The 15,197-nt window shown below is 39.5% G+C and overlaps 1 protein-coding gene across 10 annotated transcripts in view; it reads left to right on the forward strand.

Annotated features, from left to right (window-relative positions):
• Positions 1 to 15,197, forward strand: part of LOC138748596 (suppressor of cytokine signaling 1-like) — a 183,951-nt gene that overhangs the window by 105,708 nt on the left and 63,046 nt on the right. For 6 of the 10 annotated variants that reach the window (XR_011348179.1, XR_011348178.1, XR_011348181.1 and 3 more), the window contains one exon: positions 1,297 to 1,473. The exons of the other annotated variants lie outside the window; for them this stretch is intronic. The gene's annotated coding sequence lies outside the window, so the exon portion shown is untranslated. The remainder of the gene's footprint in view (positions 1 to 1,296; positions 1,474 to 15,197) is intronic. 10 annotated transcript variants of the gene reach the window in all.

Genomic DNA, 15,197 nt, shown 5'->3' on the forward strand with positions numbered 1-15,197 from the left:
TAAATGCCAAATAAACACAATCCCAAAGGGTTCCATAGAGTGTCAATTTATATACCCAGCGTCACTTGACTAAAGTATTTTATCGTCTCCGTAATCTTTCTTCAGATGAAAAAGTAAACTTGGTTTGTACTCCATGTGTTGCAAGAAATTGATTATTCAAACTTAAATGTAGTTTTATGTCCATGAGATCAAATCTTGCTGGTGCTTGTAATTCCAGAGCTTTGAAGTTCTGGCCTCAAGAATGTTTGCAGGTCAGCATGGAAGTGGCTGTATTTCCCACTGTACCTATAAGGGAGTTTGCAATCCCTGTTTAAGAGTCCATACAGTGCCCTCCATAACGTTTGAGGGGGGCAAGTTTCAAGTCGTCTGCAGGCTTAAAAAGAATCTGCTCATTAATTAAAATGCAAAGATAATTAAATACAAAAAAGTTATTGACAGCACACTAGAAGCCGACTCCAGCCATTTAAGTACACACTGGCCAGTGATGCCCAAATTAGCCTCCAACTGGGGTAAGTTTCGAAGGGTGGGAGGAAACCGGAGCACCCGATGGAAACCCACGCAGATATGGGGAGAACAGGGAAGCATCGGATTCGAGCCCCAGTTGCTGGCACCTATAACAGCATCGTGCTGACCACATTCGATAACGGCATTAATTTTTTAAATGGCACTTGAAAGTTTATGAATGGCAGGCACATTCAAAAATATTGAAGCTGTTTGACAACTTTGTTAAGCCTGGGGCCTTGGTTTAACTGTCTGTCAAAACACTGGACTGAACCTATGTTTACATGCATCAGGTTAGAACCAGCTTTACAGCAGAAATTCTGACGGGGGTCTGTGGAGGATAAAGGTGGGTGGTTCCTGAGTACGCAATTGATTAGGCCAAGTTTTCTGTGTTATATAGAAATTCTGGGCCTTTATTCAAACTCCTCAGTAAAAAACGTGCACTGGCATTGTCACCCACGATTGCTAAACAATCTGAAGTGTTTTACAGTCACTGAAGTATCTTTGCAGAGATGACACAAAACCACAACATTTATAAGAAATGTTCAAAAACATTTTCAAAAAACACTGGGGCAACAAATGTTTTCAAAAGATTTGCTTCATGAACAAAAATTGGGGATTACGATCGACAACTTCAAACTGAACACAAAGGTCATTTCAGATTTGATGTATCACGTAGGAAGTTGGAGAAACATTGAATGAACTTTTATTGAATTGAACGTGCTTAATGTTGGCATATTGCGTTCATTCAACTGACCTCAAAATGTTTTTCCGCCCTTTTTCGTTTGTTCTCAGCATCTGATGCCCCTCGGGTCGATGCCCAACAATAGTCGGCCGGCATTGATGGATTCCGGTTTTCCTGATGCTGCTTTTCCATGTTTGCAATGTCCTGGTGAAACCTTTCACCGTGTTCGTCACTGACGTCAGCCGGGAAGAAGTCCAAGTCCAACTGCAGAAAATGAATTTTCAATGGTATGTTGGACTTCGTGGTTTTGAACGTTTGAGGTAGACTTAAAATATGACAGGAAATCACAAAAATAGACTATGTCTAAAATACCGGAATGGGATAGAAAATTTATTTATTATTTTTTAAATTTTATTTTTAATTTATTTTTCACACTATGAACCATATCAATCAAAATACACACAAACATTTTCCTCTTGAATATACACAGTGGCATTTTCTCCTCTTTTTTCCCCCCTACCTTCCCTCCCTCCTCCCCACCCCCCTCCAAACCCATTAAACGTTCAACATATACAATACGTGATAGAAAATCTTTAAGGCAATTTTCGTGACCAGCAGCCCCAAAGTCCTTAAAATGCACTCAAAAGTGTTCAGGAAGCATAATCTTCGTGGTCCAGTGAAATTAATAGATAACCATTAAATGGGGAGATGTTCAAGATTCAATTTATTGTCATATGACATTGCTTTTGCCTGCTGTAAGGCAGGAATTCCCTGAAGTGGCTCTTACAGTCAATTTAAGAACATTATACGAGCAAAAAAGCACAAACAGGTTCCAGCAGGATTGCATCAGCAATAAATTGCCTTGATTTTTTTTTTAAGTTTGACCCCAAACTTATAAACTTGTTCAAGGCGGTCTGAAATAGTTTGAATGAGAACTGGAGACCTTGTAGTGGAGGTGAGCGTGGCATTAAGAGGAATGCTTTTAAAAGAAAAAGCCTTGTACTTAATTACAAAACACAATGAAGAGCTCACATCTGAAACATTGGTTTATGTATCTTTATCTCTGCTCTATAAAGGACACAGTTTGACCTGCTGAGTTTCTCCATGGTGTCTGCAGACACCTTTTCATGATTATTTTATTGTATTAAAACAGAAAATGTGATGTTACACAGGATTTCCTTTGGTCTTTTGTAAGGCAGACAAAGATTTGCCATCATTAAAAATTGCCAAGCACCCCTTGCAGCCAGAGAAAGAGAAACAAAAGAGTCACTAATAACCCACTGCCTTAAAAATTTTTAATTTAGACCTACGGGCCATTCTGCCCCATGGGTCTGTGTTGCCAATTAACCTACGTTTTGAAGGATGGAAGGAAACCGCAAGGAAAACTCACATAGAGACGGAGAGAATGTGCAAACTCCTTACAGACAGCACTGGATTTGAACTCCAGTCCCAATCGCTGGTGCTGTAAAGGCACCACCCCCAACGCCAACCGTGCTGCCCCAGCCTCAGAGTCCTTCAGCCTCAAGGCATCTCACTGGTTCGCCGCCATGGTCACTCTCCCATGGGTCATCTCATCTGCATTGCCTTCTCAAATGGGGGTAGTGGTCTCTCCACTTCCTGGTGCCCTGCACCAGTCCTCCACTTCCTCGGAGTCTGCCACCCCCCGCATCCGCTGCTAATCAAAGGTGCTGCCATTTTGGGCCCTTGTACTTATCACAGCTTTCATGAATTCAGTTTGTTCTAAAGTAATTTACAGCCAGCCATTTTGAAATATATAGACGACCATCATATGGCATCTAATTTGTGCTCAACAGACGTACAAATGACAATTAAATTAAATTCCAGACAATCTGTTTGAGATGACTATTGTGGAGTAAATCTTGCCAGGCCCACTGAACTTCTGATAATGGTGTATGGAGATTGATGAGGTCAATTAATAATTCATCCAAAGGGCGACATCTTTCACTAGTGTAGTCAATCAGTGAACTCAGGCTGCACAGTTGGCGTAGCGGTTAGTGCAAAGCCTTTACAGCACCAGCGATTGGGATCGGGGCTCGAATCCCACGCTATTTAAGGAGTTTGTACATTCTCCCCGTGTCTGCGTGGGTTTTCTCTGGGGGCTCCAGTTTCCTCCCACCCTTCAAAAACGTCAATTGGGTGTAAATGGGGCGGCACTGATTTGTGGGCCAAAATGGCCCGCCATATATCTAAATTTTTAAACCAAGAAATGCCCTGCCGAATTGGGTGTTTCTGAGATGCTCTTGGCTCCGTAACCCGTGATAACATTAAGAAGATGATTTCGGTCTAAAGAGACAACTTTGCAACACGAAAGGCAGACGGGGCATGAGAGCTTTATTTCTATGGAATCTAAGGGGCCTGAGAAGCAAATGTGCAAGCTGAATGATTTGCACAACTGCAGCACTTGGGCATTGGAAAAGTTTCACTGTCAGGATGGGACCATTCTTGTTAAACAGACAGAAAATGTGATAAGATTAGACACATGTTAAATGCCTTAAGGATAATGTTATCTCTCCAGTCCAGCCAAAACCTAAGAGTTTAAAAATATGCACTTAACAATGACAAGCTCTGTGCTGGTCTGAAAAACATAAAACTCCTCATCTTGTCCACTGCCTGAGCTTTTATTTAGTTGTTTGAAGATCCTTCTAAAAAGAACACTGCAGTGGCAGGAAATTTACCAGATTAGATTTTCCATGAGCTGCCTGTTTTTTTTTCTCCCCCAACTTTAAATCCAGATTGTTTTCAATTAAAGGTCATCGCGAATTCAGTAATGTTAATCCACTGGTTTACTTGTTCCATAATTTAACCATATGCCAGCATTCTGTTATACAATTTGTGGGCCCCAGTTCCGATTCAGTGCTCTGGATCTAAGTCCTCATGCAGGAGTGTCCGCCCATTTGTACATAAGAAAATTCCCAACTTGGTACAACCCTATCTAGATTAAGTCGCCACCTGCCTAGTCTTTGACAGCATTAAATGTCCCTGTCTCTCTCTTTACCCTTCATCATTGCTGAGAACCTGCGTGCATATACACATTATACAAATAATATAGGCCCGGTTACCACAACTTAGTTACAGCACTGTCTGCGAGGAGTTTGTACTTTCTCTCCATAACTGAATGGGTTTCCTCCTGGTGTGCTGGTTTCCTCCCACTTCTGTAAGTCAATTGGGGTCATAGGCCGAAAGGCTTGTTACCGTGCTGTATATATGACTAAATTTAAAATACAAATTAAAAAATTTATAGAGTCACAGCATGGAAAGAGGCCCTTCGACCCAACCTGTTCGTGAAAACTAAGGTGCCCATTTGAACCAGCCTGATTTGTCCCCTTATCCCTTTAAACTATTTCTATCCGTAAATCAAGGCGTCTTAGCAGGGTATTGGGAAAAGCTTTCAAGAATGCCAACCCTGATGGGAGAGTCACGTGATGGAGTAGTGGCCGGACGGTGAACTCCAGCCCTCTCCAGAAAAGTCGGGAAAAACAAGAGAAAATACAAAGGCACAGAAATAAAAGTTAAAGAAAAGTGAGTATAAAGGTGGAAAGAAGATGGCGACAAAAAAAGAAAAATCAAAATCAACGGTAAGAAGAGAGGAAGAGAAGACAACGGAGGAAGAAGGAGAAGGCCTTACCTGTCCGAAGAGGCCCGCTGTGGAGAGAGAAGCCCGCTTCCTCAGGTCGATAGAAATAGGACTACAAAAATGCCTCGCAGAGCCGAGTAAAAGTGCGCAACCGCGCATGCGTGACTCCTCGCGCATGCGCGATGCGCATGAAAAAAAACACACCGACGGGAGGGGGGACCAGCTGGGGAGTCGATCTCCACAGCCGGCAACGACAGCTGCAGAACACCTGCAGCAAGAAGAGACCACAGAAGACAATGAAAACAAGAAAGAAGAGAAGAAAAGGGCAATAAAGAAACAACAGATGGCCAACCCAGAGGAAGAAGAAGAGGAAGAGTACAGTGAAATAGAAGAAGGGAAAGGCAAGGTAAAGGATATACTTGCTCTTGTTAGAGGATACATGGAGTCATTTAAAGAATGGCAAACGCAGGAATTTAATGATTTAAGAAGAAGAATAAACAACACAGAAGAGAAAGTGAATAAAATAGAGATGACCTTAACAGAAATGGGAAAGAAAATGGACAAGATGGAAGAGCGGGCAGTAGCAGCAGAAATGGAGGTAGAAGACTTAAAAAAGAAATTGGAGGAATCTAATAAAAAAACTAAAGAGACACAAGAACTACTAGCTCAAAAAATAGATATAATGGAAAATTATAACAGAAGAAATAACATAAAGATAGTGGGCCTTAAGGAAGATGAAGAAGGCAAGAATATGAGGGAGTTTATAAAAGATTGGATCCCTAAGACCCTAGGATGTCCAGAACTACAGCAAGAAATGGAAATAGAAAGGGCACATAGAGCATTGGCCTCTAAACCACAACCACAACAAAAACCAAGATCTATTTTAGTAAAATTCCTAAGATATACTACAAGAGAAAAGGTACTGGAGAAAACAATGGAAAAAGTAAGAGAGGGCAACAAACCACTGGAGTATAAAGGGCAAAAAATCTTCATTTATCCAGATATAAATTTTGAACTCCTAAAGAAGAGAAAAGAGTTCAATACAGCAAAGGCGATTTTATGGAAGAAAGGGTATAAATTTATACTAAAGCATCCAGCGGTATTGAAAATATTTATTCCAGGACAACAAAACAGACTATTCTCGGATCCAGAAGAAGCACGAAAATTTGCAGAACAATTACAAAAATAGACTGAGGGATGAAGACGGGTAATGAGAGTAAAAATGATCACGATTGATATGTATGTGGGTAAAGACAAAAATAGACTGAGGGATGAAGACGGGTAATGAGAGTAAAAATGATCACGATTGATATGTATGCGGGTAAAGAGGTATAAGAGTGAATAGAGACAATGTGCATACGTGAATGTATCTGTACTTAGAGGAAAATATAGATAGTATAGACAAGAATTAATAAGGGAAGGTAATGGAATAGAGAGAATAAGGAGGGAATTAAAAGAGTGACCTTTGTGACATATGAAAAGTGAAATCTTTTCTGGGGGTGCTGGGTGGGGGGAAATAGCGGTCACTGCAAAATGAGTTGACGCTTGCGAGTGGATTCGCAAATCCAAATGGAGAGGGGAGATGTGGTTGTCCGACAAGGGATAAAGGACAACTCAGGAGGGGAAGGGGAGATTGGGGATAAAGAAGATATAAATAGGAGAATAAGGAAAATGTTGGATGTTGTAGGAATGTTGTCTTATAAAGAGTTGAAAATAAGAAAACAGAAATGGAAAAGGAGGAAAGGTAATGATGGAAAAACGGAAAGAGAAGATAAACAAAATATAAAATGGCTACGCTGAACTATATGACTTTAAATATTAATGGAATACATAACCAAATTAAAAGGAAGAAACTACTAAATTTACTGAAAAAGGAAAAAATTGATATAGCATTTGTCCAAGAAACATACTTAACTGAATTGGAGCACAAGAAATTAAAGAGAGATTGGGTAGGACATGTAACAGCAGCATCGTATAATTCAAAAGCAAGAGGAGTGGCTATATTAATTAGTAAAAATGTGCCATGTAAAATAGAAGAGGAAATAATAGATCCAGCAGGGAGATATGTTATGATAAAATGTCAGATATATTCGGAGTTTGGGAATCTACTTAATATATATTCACCTAACGAAGAAGATCAAAAGTTTATGCAAGATATCTTTTTGAAGGTAGCTAATACGCAAGGGAACATACTAATAGGAGGGGATTTCAACCTGAATTTGGATCCAAATATGGATAAAACGGGGAAAAAAATTAACAGGAAGAACAAAGCAACCAAATTTATAATTAAATCAATGCAAGAAATGAAACTTTTGGATATATAGAGGAAACAAAACCCAAAAGAAAAGGAATACTCATACTACTCGGCTAGACATAAAACATACTCAAGAATAGACCTATTTTTGTTATCAGCTAGTATGCAGGATAGAGTAAGAAAAACAGAATATAAAGCGAGAATGCTATCGGACCATTCACCCTTAATATTGACAGTAAAGCTAGAGGACATCCCTCCAAGAATGTATAGATGGAGATTAAACCCCATGCTACTTAAAAGACAGGATTTTAGAGAATTTATTGAAAAACAATTAAAAATGTATTTTGAAGTAAATACGGAATCAGTAGAAGATAAGTTTATACTATGGGACGCAATGAAAGCATTCATTAGAGGGCAAATAATAAGTTATGTAACCAAGATGAAGAAGGACTATAATCAGGAAACAGAGCAGTTGGAAAGGGTAATAGTAAACATAGAAAAAAAATTAGCAATGAAGGAAGATACAACTAAAAGAAGAGAATTGGCGGATAAAAAAATAAAATATGAAACATTACAAACATATAAGGTAGAGAAGAATATAATGAAGACAAAACAGAAATATTATGAACTAGGTGAAAAAACGCACAAAATCCTAGCATGGCAGCTTAAGACAGAGCAAGCTAAGAAAATGGTATTGGCATCAAGGAAAAAAGACAAACAAATTACATATAATCCAAAAGAAATTAAGGAAAACTTTAGAGAATTCTATGAACAATTATACCGAACTGATAACGAAGGGAAAGAAGGGAAAATAGATGAATTTTTGACTAAAATTGAACTACCAAAACTACAAATAGAGGAACAAAATAAATTAACAGAACCATTTGGAACAGTAGAAATAAAAGAGATAATTTAAAAATTACCAAATAATAAGACACCAGGAGAGGATGGATTTCCAATAGAATTCTACAAAACATTTAAAGACTTATTAATACCGCCCCTCCTGGATGTAATCAACCAGATTGATGAGGCACAAAACTTACCAGATTCATGTAAAACAGCAATAATTACAGTAATACTAAAACAAGGGAAAGATCCACTCTCACCAGCGTCATATAGACCAATATCTTTGCTAAACACAGATTATAAGATAATAGCTAAACTATTAGCAAACAGATTAGCAGAGCAGGTACCGAAAATGGTAAATCTAGACCAAACTGGATTTATCAAAAAAAGACGCACAACAGACAATATTTGTAAATTTATTAACTTAATTCATGCAGTAGAAGGAAATAAAGCACCTACAGTAGCAGTTGCTTTAGACGCAGAGAAGGCCTTCGACAGAGTAGAATGGAATTATTTGTTCAAAGTATTGCAAAAATTCAGTTTACCGGAGAAGTATATTAATTGGATTAAAGCATTATATAAGGGACCGTTAGCGAAAGTGACAGTAAATGGACATGTATCAAAGCAATTTAACTTAAGCAGGTCAACGCGGCAGGGATGCTCACTATCACCTTTATTGTTTGCGCTAGCTATAGAACCACTAGCAGAATTGATAAGAATAGATAATAATATAAAAGGAATAAAAATAAAAGACAGGGAATATAAAATCAGTCTATTTGCGGATGATGTTATAGTGTACTTAACAGAACCAGAACTATCAATAAAAGAATTATATAAGAAATTGAAGGAATATGGAGAAGTGTCGGGTTACAAGATAAACGTAAATAAAAGTGAAGCAATGCCTATGAATAATGCGGATTTCTCAAAATTTAAGAAGGAATCTGCATTCAGATGGCAAATGCAGGCAATAAGATACCTAGGTGTACAAATAAACAAAAATCTAGGCCAATTATATAAACTCAATTACAATCCACTAATGAAAAAATTACAGGACGATTTAGAGCATTGGAAAGATCTACCACTAACACTGATAGGAAGGATAAACTGTATTAAAATGAACATTTTCCCAAGGATATTATACTTATTTCAGGCATTGCCAATACAACTGACAGAAAAATTCTTCAAAGAGTTAAAGAAAATAATAAGGAAATTTTTATGGAGAGGGGGGAAACCGAGGATAGCACTAGATAAATTAACAGAATGGTATAAACAAGGAGGCTTACAATTGCCAAACTTCAAAAATTATTATAGAGCCGCACAATTAAGATACCTATCAGATTTTTATCAAACAAGGGAAAAACCAGACTGGACGAGATTAGAATTAGATAAAATAGGGGAAAAGATACCTGAACACATATTATACAAATGGGACGAAAAATTGGTACAACATAGAACTTCTCCAGTATTATATCATCTCCTCAATATTTGGAAGAAGATTCATGTAGAAAGAAATAAAACAAATTATCAATTACCAAAACTAATACTGACGCAAAATAAGCTACTCCCTTTTACAATAGATAACCTTTCCTTTAGAGAATGGGAAAAAAAGGGATTAAAAGAATAGAAAATTGTTTTTCAGGAAATAGATTCTTATCCTTTGAACAAATGAAAGATAAATACAATATAACTCAAGATACAGCGCTGGCATATTACCAATTGAGATCCTACTTGAAGGATAAATTAGGAAGCAGTTTGAGTTTGCCAGAGGCAAGTAACCTTGAATATGTGATTACAGATACAATGATAATCAAAAGATTTATAACAAATATGTATATTAAACTGCAAGAAAAGGAGAATGAGGAAACAAATGGTAAAACTAAACAAAAATGGGAACAAGATTTAAATATAAAGATAAAAAAGGAAACATGGGAGAAATTATGTTCTGGAACGATGAGAAATACAATAAATACGAGGCTACGTATGATACAATATAATTGGTTACACAGACTATACATTACACCGCAAAAGTTAAATAAATGGGACCCAACAGTATCTGATAGATGTTTTCGATGTAAAAAAGAAATGGGAACAACAATTCATGCAATCTGGACATGTGAGAGAGTAGAAAAATTTTGGGATGATCTCAATCAGATATTAAATAAAATAACAGAAAACAATATACCAAAGAATCCAGAGATCTTTCTCCTAAGTAACATAAAAAACAAAGAATTTGGAATTGATTTGGAGGATGCACAAAAAAGATTTGTCAAGATAGCCATAGCCGTAGCAAAAAAATGTATTATGTCAACCTGGAAATTGGAAGATAATTTGAAAATACAACAATGGTATATAGAAATAAATAAATGTGTTCCATTAGAAAAAATAACATATAGTTTAAGAAATAATATTGAAATATTCGAACAAGTATGGGAGCCTTACATTAAATACAATAGCGAAAACCTACCGGGGACAAACATTACCTAAGTTGATGGAAGGAGAAGGAAAGAAAAGAATGGACTCAGTAGAATTTCTGGTGTTTTTTTGTTGAATGACAACATTGTCTGACTGGTTTAATGCAACCTAGATTGTATACCTAAAATGGATGAGAGGGGGGGGGGGTGGGGGGGTGGCTTGGGAGGAGGGAGGGGGGGGGAGAAAAAGTCACTGTATATGTGTGAAAAAGGAAAAGTGTATATCATGGCTAATGTGATTTATGGTGTGAAAAATAAAAAATTGAAAAAAAAAAGAATGCCAACCCTGTCTTCTTCATTGTCTAAGAGTGTCCGATCATGGACTTTGGTGGAAGAAAATATCAGGCAGACCATATTCTAAATGGGGAGAAAATTGAAAATGTCCAGATACAAAGGGACCCAAGAGTCCACATGAAGGTAGTAACCTTGCAGGTTGACTCAGTGGTGAAGAAGACAAATGCGATGCTGGCGGTCATTTCAAGAGGGATAGAATATAAGAGCAGGGATGTGATGTTGAGGCTTTATAGGGGACTGGTGAGACCTTATTGTGAGCAGTTTTGGGACCCTCATTTACAAAAGATTTGTTAACATTAGGGAGGGTTCACAAGGATGATTCTGGGAAGGAAAGGGTTATCGTATGAGGAATGTTCTCTTTGGCCCGTCCTCAGTGGAATTCAGGAGAATGAAGGCGGATCTCATTGAAACATTTTGAATGTTGCATGGCGTAGACTGAGTAAATGTGAAAAGGCTGTTTCCCACAGTGGGGGAGTCAAGGATAAGAGGGCGTTCTCTTAGAACAGGCACGAGGAGCAATTTCTTTAGCCAGAGGGTGGTGAATCTGTCGAATTCGTTGCCACAGATGGCTGTGGAGGCCACGTCACTGGCAGAGATTGATGGGTTCTTGATTAGCCAGGGCATCATAGGTAATGGGGAGAAGATCGGGCAGTGGGACTGGGTGGGAAAATGACGATGAGAGGGAGGGGGTAGATTCTGCAGAATTTTTCCAGCACTTTTGTGGACAGAACCTTTCACCACATTTAAAGAAATATCTAGGTGTATACCACCAGATTCTTTGCTCAGAGGCAGGATTAGGTTCAATGTTCTTTAATATGAGCACAGAGCAGATGGACTAAATGGCCACTTCCTATGATTCTGTGACCTCAGTGCAAATAAGGGGTCCTTGAGGGAAGGAACATTGTGCTGCAAAAGGTCACCCACCACGAATACTCTGCATGGAAGCCCAGGTCTTTCCTTGGTCCAGAGAGTCTCGATCTGGGTCTTGCTCTGTCACATTTCCAGGGTGAAGGAGCCTTGGAGCCAGTGGACAGAATAATCTCATTCAGTCATTTATAGTCGCTCACAGTGTTCTGTATAATAGAAGCCCAAGCATATTCACAAGATATCGGAGCAGAAGTTGGCCTGTCAAGTCTGCTCCGTCATTCTAATCGTGAGCTGATCCATCCTCCCACTCAGCCCCACTCCCCAGCTTTATCAGGATGCCCTGACTAATCAAATGCCTGTCAATCTCTGCCTTAAATTCACCCATCGACCTCAATTCCACAGCCATCTGTGGTAAAGAGTTCTAAAACCACCTGGCTAATGAAACTTTTCCGCATGTCTGTTTTAAATTGACTCCCTTTTATCCTATAGTCATGCCGTCTTGTCCTAGAATCCCCAACCATGAGAAACATCCTTGCCACATCCAGGCCTTTTAGCATTTGAAATGCCTCTTTGAGGTCCCCCCACCCCACCCCCATACTCCAACGAGTACAGTCCAAAAGCCGACAATCATTCCTCTTACGCTAACCCTTTAATTCCTGGTATCGTTCTAATAAATTTTCTCTGAATCCTCTCAAGGCCCTTTCGTCCTCGACCTACCAAAATAAATGAAACCCTCCCTACCTCTAACCCTCTGTGTTTCTTTCATCCATGTGCCTGGCTAAGAGTATCTTAAATGGCCCTAATGTTTCACCCTCCACCACCCAAGGCAAGGCATTTCAGGCCCCCACAACTCTCTGTAAAAAAAAAAACACCTCTGGTATCTCTCCTAAACTTCCCTCCCTTTCACTTTATACAGATGCCCTCTGGTGTCTTGCTACTCCCGCCATGGGAAAAAGGCACTGGCTGTCCATCCTATTTATGCCTCTCAGAGTCTTATAGACCTCTATTAAGTCACTTTCTCATCCTCCTTTTCTCCAAAGAGAAAAGTCCCAGCTATGCTAACCTCACCTTATAAGACTTATTTTCCAATCCAGACAACATCCTCGTAAATCTCCTCTGTACCCTCTCCGTAGCTTCCACATCCTTCCGATAATGAGGTGAACACAACCTTTTTCCACTCACTCACCATTTTAAGCATTCCCTAGGCCATCAGTGCTCTGTGATTAGTAAGGAATTGCTTCAGGTGGGTTGTGGGTGCAAAGAAAAAGTTTGAAAACCACTGTTTTAATCATACCTCATTGACTCGTTATGTGCACGGTTTCAGAACTCCAAAGGAAATGGTCCAATGACAATTTTTCTCAAGCAAAATATTTCAGTAACAATTGGGTCTAGAGCAGTGATTCTCAACCTTCCCTTCCCACTCACATAAGCAATCCCTTACTAATCAGAGAGTACCAATGGCATAGGGTAAGTGTAGTCTCACTCGAGGTTTGTAGAGTTGCAATGTGACTTCTCGACTCTTGAACTCGATCCCCCGACTAACGAAGCCCAGCATGCCATAGACCTTCTTATATCCCAGCCACCTTGACATTTTGCAGATTGCTTGAATTCTGGATAATAGGTTTTACTGCACTTTTTATTATTAATATTCATTTTCATGTATGTACATCGGTTCTGCGTATCTGTATCAATTTTACGTGTGTTTTGTCAGAATGTGTGTTTGCACCCTGGATTGGAATACATCGGGCTGTACTGATACCATAGAATGATGAATGAATTTGAACTGTACCGGGGTAATTTACAGTGGATAATTGACAGTGGTAGGAAACTGGAGCCCTGGGATAAATCCACACAGTCACAGGGAGAGCGTGTAAACCCCACACATGCAGCACTTGAAGTCAGAATCAATGGCCAGGTCGCTGTAGCTGCACGGTGCAGCCTTCTGCCACAGTGCCGACCTGCCCTTGAGACTGTTCAATGGAGCAGTGATTGGGACGCTGTTGTCAGCAACACCTTTATTGTGATCATTCCGATACTGATAAAGTGTTTGCCAACAAGTGGTTGCATGTTTCAAACTGTGATTAAGCTCATATCAAGAAACAATTGCAAAGAAAGAGCCCTTTCAAATGCGGCTTCACAAAGTGGATGGTTCGGTTTTGCCAAAGAAAGGAGGGCTCGACTTTGATACAAAACTCCAGTTGTGGAAACTACTCCAGGAGATTACCAAAAGCAAACAAGGCAATGATTCATTGCCACAGAGGACTGAAAAGTTAACGAGATTAAAAGTGAGTATTTGCAGGCTGGGAGGAACATTTTATGACAGGTTATTAAAGATGTGGAATGTGGAAAAACAATCTGAGAAAATTATTGAAATTAAGCTTTCTATTGAGCAGGTTGAAAGGCAGAAAATGATGAATAAGTTTAATTGCAAACAGTATTTGGGTTGTGCAAGTGAATTGTTACTCACTAGCATTGGTTCATGAGAGAACCAAATATTTGAGGAAGCAAGGGAGAGTGATTAGGATTGAATGCAATTTTGCTATTTCATTATACGAAGATCGAGGTACTTCACAATGGGTTCTATACAAAGGTTTAGCAAAAACTAAGTCCAGAGTGCCTTACAACCATAAAGTTTGGACACTTGACATTGTCATTATGTGGCAAATGTGGCTGCTAATTTACACATAGCGAGATCCCGCCATTCATAATCAGGTTTTATGCCTCAGTTAAGAGATAGCCACTGTCCAGGATACCAGAGACGACGTGAAACACAAAAGTCTGTAGACGGTGTGATTGTGGTTAAAACACAGAAATGCTGGAGGAACTCAGCAGATCTTGCAATGTCCATTGGAGGTAAAGATTTGCAACCTCCAAGGTGTGTGTTAAAAGCAGGCAGGTGCCTGCATTATAAGGCTGGGGAGAAGGAGTGAGGGAGGAGTACAGGCCAACAGATAAAAGGTGTTACTTTGGATATGGTTAGGACAGGAGAGAGGAAGGATGAGAATTGATTGGGGAGGGGGTGAGGGGTGTTTTACCCTGTGAAAGCAGAGCCGGGGGAAAGGAGACATAGAGGTAGATGGGGCTGGAGCTAATGGAAGCGGGAGCACTCAATGTCAATGCCATCCAGTTGGAGGATGCCCAGAGGGTGATGTTTGTCCAATTTGCGGGCGGTCTCAGTCTGGCAGTACAGGAGACCAGGGGCAGACATGTCAGCAAGGGAATGGGGCGGGAAATTGGGAGATCTCTGCTGTTGTGGCGGACAGAGCTGAGGTGCCCAACTAAGCAATCTCCCAGTCTGTGCCCAGTCTCCCCATTGTAGAAGAGACCACAACAGGAACACTGGATGCAGTAGCTAACCCCTGCACACTCAGAAGTTAAGTGCTTGGAAGGACTGTTTGAGGCCTCGAATGGCGGTGAATAAGGAAGTGAGGGCACACGTGATCACTGGGGTAGGTGCCGAGGGGATGATGGGTGGGAAGACATGTTCCAATCTCTCGAATTTCCCAATTTCAAAACATGTCATCTTCACAGAAACTTATGCGGTGATATTCTTATTGCTCCAATAAACCAAACTTTGTATTGCAGCTTTAATTTGTTAATAACAATTAAACATTTTGATTAACTTTGCATCAATATTTTCAAAATTTGAGTAAATATACTGAGTAATGATAACTATTTTCTTCT

The sequence above is a fragment of the Narcine bancroftii genome, chromosome 13 (assembly GCF_036971445.1).
Source record: "Narcine bancroftii isolate sNarBan1 chromosome 13, sNarBan1.hap1, whole genome shotgun sequence".
In the NCBI taxonomy this organism is placed as follows: Eukaryota; Metazoa; Chordata; class Chondrichthyes; order Torpediniformes; family Narcinidae; genus Narcine; species Narcine bancroftii.